The sequence below is a fragment of the Phoca vitulina genome, unplaced genomic scaffold, assembly GCF_004348235.1.
Source record: "Phoca vitulina isolate PV1807 unplaced genomic scaffold, GSC_HSeal_1.0 scaffold12, whole genome shotgun sequence".
Classification (NCBI taxonomy): domain Eukaryota; kingdom Metazoa; phylum Chordata; class Mammalia; order Carnivora; family Phocidae; genus Phoca; species Phoca vitulina.
In genome coordinates this window covers 2,363,204-2,369,081 of record NW_022589715.1, presented here as the reverse complement: position 1 = coordinate 2,369,081, position 5,878 = coordinate 2,363,204, and the positions used below count along the sequence as shown (strand labels likewise).

Genomic DNA, 5,878 nt, shown 5'->3' with positions numbered 1-5,878 from the left:
ATGGTCAATAAAACTTTTTTTCTGTTCATAAAATGTGTTTATTTAACTTGCTCTTGAAGTGTCTGACAATTAGAAGCATGCTATTATCATATTGGAGTAAAATCCAATTAAATTACAAAGCCATCCCTTCCTCCAGAAATCCTCAGAGAAACAAGAAACAGCTCTTGAATAGAGGTCATATCCAGATTTTAAAGAACATACTTGCAGTAGAATCATGGTGAGAATATAATGATGGAGAAGAATTAATTGGAAAAACAAGTTGAAACACTGTAGTGTTATTTCCAAAAAACAGATACAATGATTGACACGTGCCCATGAACTTTCCGAACTAAAGTAGATGGAAATCTCTTGCCACTTGACATTACAATTCCAATAGCAAATGTCTCTGGCTGTATCCCAAGCTGAGTAATTATATTTGGTTCATAGCATAAGCATTTGATGATTTTATGCTTCTCAGTATGTCCTGCTTTTACAATTTCACCAAGGATTGCATTTAAAAAACACTAATATTAAATGGTAAAATCGGTGAAAGTCAGAAAAAAAAAAAAAAAAGACAACCAAATACAATTGAGACAAGACTAGATACGGCTAAGAAAGACAGAAAAAGGAAGACAGAGAGATATTGTAATACATAAACACCTAAGCCTTGACCTTGAATGATCTTTGAATTCTACATAAAGGTCTACACCTATTTAAGAGAAAAAAAATATTTGAATGTGGGCTTTGAGCTCAGTGATTTCTGTGCTTTGTATGCTCACGTCTAGTGAAAAGGAGAGGGAAAAAAGTCTGCTGTAATGGTAAGTGATGGGTGGCCCAATGGCCAGTGTTATCTTCTATGTTTTCACAAAATCCTTGTCTAACTTGATGGGACAAAATATCTGGGTCCAGGTTCTCTTGGAATCTCTTTGGTTCCATAAGTTTGGTAGTGACTGCTTGTCATGAAGTTTAATGATTCCTAAAGTCTATTTAGATATCTTACTAATTCAGCATCAGAAAGAATGTGTGGCCAAATTGTTTTTACTCATTTGATCAATTTTGGCATGCTAGTTTGTTTTAATGTACAATGCTGAAAAAAAATGGTGAGTAGAACTGGGGGCTGAGGGTAAGGAAAATGATTCATAAAAATCAACCTCAAAATGAGTATGCCAGAAAAACTGAGGAAGTAATCCATGAGCTTCAAGCCTTGAACCCATAATTAAGAGGAAGGAAGTGGCCAGAAGTTGCTATTTGGCATAACCTGCTAGAGAAACCGGTGCTGTGATCCTAGCTACATTGGGTTAGGTTGTACGCAGGGGTATAAACTGGAAGTCACAATCTGCAAGCTAGACACAGATTGCTAAAGAGCAAATTCTGCCTGATAACCTCATAGAGTGACTGCCCATTAATACTCTTTTGGAACACTCAGTGAGCAAGGAAAGTAGGCCACTGGGTCTCATCGTATTATTCTTAGTTGCATACATGTTCTGGAATAACTGGTTTGAGAGAATGATGTAATTTGTCATATAACTCCCCTTTGCCCTCATTCTTGTGGGCCCTTGCAGTAAACCACCATTGGAGAAGATAATCTTTGTAACCCTAGAAACAGTAAAGCATTTAATCTCTTATAGGAGACAAGTACAGAAATGTAAGCACTCAGATTCCAAAACTGTTGTAGTGTGAAAGGCTATGGCATAAAAACAGTTAGTAGAATTTGGGGCTGAATTTAAAGCAGTTTTAAAAAAAAATAAAAATTAAGTGTCTATAACAATGTATTTTGGTTTTGAAAAGAAGTTTATTTTACACAACACTATATACGGTTGTTATTTCATTTGATCCTCAAAATAGGCCCAGTGAAAGAATAGGTATTATGTTTAATTGACAGATAAAGAAATTTAACCACATGGAGATTAAAAGATTTTTTCATACATTTATTAGAAGGGATCAGCAGAGTTAGGACTGGCACACAGGCATTCTGGACCTCATCCCAGTTATGTGTGTGCATGGTTGCACACTCGTGGGCATACTCTACACTCTGCCCTGCAATGCGTCTCATCAAGTGCTGCCATCCATTTAAATGTCTACTCTAAATGATTCACCATGACAATGGACATTACCATATAATTGATAGGCGTTAGAAGCCCTGGTAAAGCCATGTACAGCATAAAGAGATTTTCATTTTAATTTTTAAATCAAATCTTGCAAGGCTATTATGGGATGACTGAAATTCCATTTGACTTGCAGAGTTCCAATTTAAAACAGGAACTAGACTATTTTGTCATGCAAAGTGAACAGAGATGTATTTGATGTAATCGAACCACTTCTATACACCAATTGATTTTAATCCCATGGCTTGTCTTTTGATGTAAAAGCAAGGGAAAGAATAGCAGTGGGTATCACCAAAGGAGTGCTAATTGTACCAGGCTTTGGCCTAAGTGCTTTGTGTATACTAACTTGAAACCTCATGCCAACCTGATATAGAAGGAGCAATTACTACCTCCTTTCATAGACTATGAAACTGGACTAGAGTAGAATAACTTATTAAAGGTTGCATAGTGAGTGAGCAACAGAGCTGGGTTTTGCCCCTGCAGGCTGACTCCAGAATGCATGCTTTTAAAGAAGAAAGTGGACTGCCTCTCATAAAAGTAGGATTACTTAATGGAGGGGAACCAACAAAAGACTCTGCAGTCACACAGAATGGGTTGGATTTCTGGCTCCAGCACTGCCCAGCTAGCTATGTTACTCTGAACAAGATGTTTCCTCATGTCTGCTACAATTGGTTCATCTGTAAAGTGGAGATAACCTGTAAAACCCTTTTCCTAGGATCATTAGGAGGTTCAAGCAAGATGGTACAAATAAAGCCTACTTTATTGCCTATTAGGTAGCCACTAAATTGTAATTGTAGAAGGTAAGCAGAAATTAGACTTTTAAAATAACTTAAAGCCATTAATGCAAAGAAGAAGAAGAAGAGGAAGAAGGAGGAGGAGGAGGAAGGAAGAAAAAAAATCTGTGGGGCGCCTGGGTGGCTCTGTCGGTTAAACGTCTACCTTCGGCTCAGGTCATGATCTCGGGATCCTGGGATTGAGCCCCCATGTCCAGCTCCCTGCTCAGTGGGGAGTCTGCTTCTCCCTCTCCCTCTGCTCCTCCCCATACTCATTCTCTCTCTCTCTCTCTCTCTCCTCTCTCAAATAAATACATAATATCTTTAAAAAAAAAAAATCTGAAGGCCAAAAGGGTTAGATGGCTAGTTTTCTAGCAGGATCAGGAATAGAAGGTAAGCCTCTCAACTCTGCTAAGGGGGTTCTTTGAATTGCAAAAGAGTAAATAAAGGACTTTATCTAATGTATTTTTTTTTCAATTTAAGATGTTAACTCCAATTCTTTTCATCTGTTTAAAGATGAGTCTACTGCAAGTGGCTGTTACCAGGCTATCTTCTCAGCCTTGGGTGTATGTCACAATTAAATACACATACACTCTCTCTCAAATACTGACAATAAATGAATCATCTTGGGAAATGAAGAAAAAGTAGTAGCAAGCATAATCCTGTCTGTGTCCTCAGACCAATTGAATCAGAGGAATCATTTGTCTTGCTTCTTAGAGCTAAGATGTCTGCTTATTTATGTATTTGACAGTAGCTGTAGATTGAAGCAAGAGGTCAGGAGAACCACACAATGTTATGAAAAATAAAATCAAACCCAAGCAAATGCAAAGCAAACTTTGAAAGCAAGGGAAACTTCAACCTTGGCTCCATTGTCCATCAGCAAAATCCCTGAGCCAATCACTTGCTACATTTTATCAAGATAATGAGAACACAAAGCTGTCAAGCCCATCATGCTGGTCTTAATGAAGGGTTTTCAAAGAAAGCAGTCCTTGCCACCTGTACTAGCACTGGTAGGGCATGGACGGAAATGAACCCTGTCATACTTTATTGTTTTTGTGTAGGTGCCATAGGTGCTCAATGAGAATGCAAGTTATTTTTTGAAGACTTTATTTATTCATTTGTCAGAGAGAGAGAGAGAGAGGCAGTCAGAGGGAGAAGCAGGCTCCCCATGGAGCGAGGAGCCCGATGCGGGGCTGGATCCCAGGACCCTGGGATCATGACCTGAGCCGAAGGCAGACGCTCAACAGACTGAGCCACCCAGGTATCCCTAGAATGCAAGTTACATAAAGGCAGAGGTCTTAAATATCTATTCAGGGTACCTAGCATATGACTGAACACAGAGTTATAAAAAGAGAAAAAGACTCATAGCTGAATTCAATTGAAACATGGCTGCTAAGACTATTAACAACAAACAGGAATAAAGGGATTTATTCATTTGATATTGTAGAATCACTGCCTTAGAGTAGTGAAATCTACAGATAGATTAAAGAAATGTACAGAACTATAAGGGTTGAAAGTAGTGAGGATCCGCCTTCATGAAAAATGACAGCGGAATTCTCCCAACATGCGGCATATGATAAAAGCACTTGTTATCATTCTTTCATTTTTTACTTGAATAATAGATGTCACCTGAAAACAAGCCTTGACCATATACTTAATCTTTTTTTTTCCTTATTAATACAGCATTTATTTGTCTTTCCTCTGTCAGATCCTGAGCCAACCACTTTTCCCAGACTGCCTGGGGAGGCATAGGAAAAGGAACATACAGGGCAGCTGAGACACTGCAGAAAGACCTATGGTGGGTGGAGATGGCTCCTTCACATGGGGAAGAGAATGAGAAGGGCCACCATCAGGCAAAAGAACCCCCTACCCCTGAGAGGGCAGAGCCCAGAATGGCATAGAAGAGCTGTTGCTTCAGAAAAGGGTTCCTGGCATAACCAATGATGAGGCTCCCAAACATAGTCCCAGTTCCAGCCCCAGAGCCAGCCCCTTCTCCCGTGGCAGCCCCGGCCCCAGTGAACTTGGCTGCTGTGTCTGAGTCCCTGGAAATGGCACTGCTTCTGAAGCTGCAGCTGGGAATAAGTGAGGTCAGGGGACGTAGGGCTGCCAAGCTGCTGAGGCTCTCATCTGTTGTTGTCTCTGGTGGTTTTAGTACCACTGCAGACAGTGTTCAGCTAAACAGCTGAGAGGTGCTCCTGACCAAGAAAGGGGTGGAGATGAACCTTGCACAGGCATACATTTTCAGGGGATGAGGGGCTATGGTGGGAGACCTCCTCCCAGTGCAGAGAAGACAGAGTTATACTCAATCTTTTTCAGGCTGACCCAGCTCTGAAGTTACAACAGCAGAAACTGAACATTTGCCTGGAAAGAAAGGAATTAATATTTGGCAGTCTGAGATACCAACACTGTTTTGATGGGGTTTTCTTTAATAACATAGTATATGAGACTCATGATAGTATAAAACATTGGCAAATGGCAGAAATTTGGACAATTTTTTTTTTTAATGTAGCAAGACCATGTTTAATGAATACCGAAAGTGGTGGTAAAGGCGAGGGCTGTGGGAGCTCAGAGGACAGAGGGCAGCAAGGGCTGCCCCCGTGTAGGGGAGGATACACCCTCTCAGAACTTCTCTCCTTGCTAAAGACTCACACTATCCCACTGTCCCCCTCAGACCCTCTCAGAGGAGATTCTTTGGATTTTACTTGGATAAATATAAAATAGGTAAAATTCTAACAGTGAACAGATTATGAGTATTCCCTTTACTTTCCTTATTACCTATCTATACACCAAGCTGAATAAAAGAAATAGTTAATGAGACATGCAGAAGAAAGCAAGACTGATGAAAGAAATGCAAATAACTTATAAATACACATAATTGTGATCATAGGCTTCTACTTCCTACCTCTACTTTTCTTCTTTTTCACCTGTGTCTTGCTCTACTTTCGTTTAGCCTCTTAAACCCAGCTTCAATCCTTTCTAGAATGTGGCGTAATATAAATGGAAAATACGAAAACCACATAT

At 39.8% G+C, this 5,878-nt stretch overlaps 1 pseudogene; it reads right to left on the bottom strand.

Annotated features, from left to right (window-relative positions):
• Positions 1-4,626: 4,626 nt before the first annotated feature.
• LOC116636001 lies at positions 4,627-5,659 on the bottom strand (annotated as a pseudogene).
• Positions 5,660-5,878: the final 219 nt, after the last annotated feature.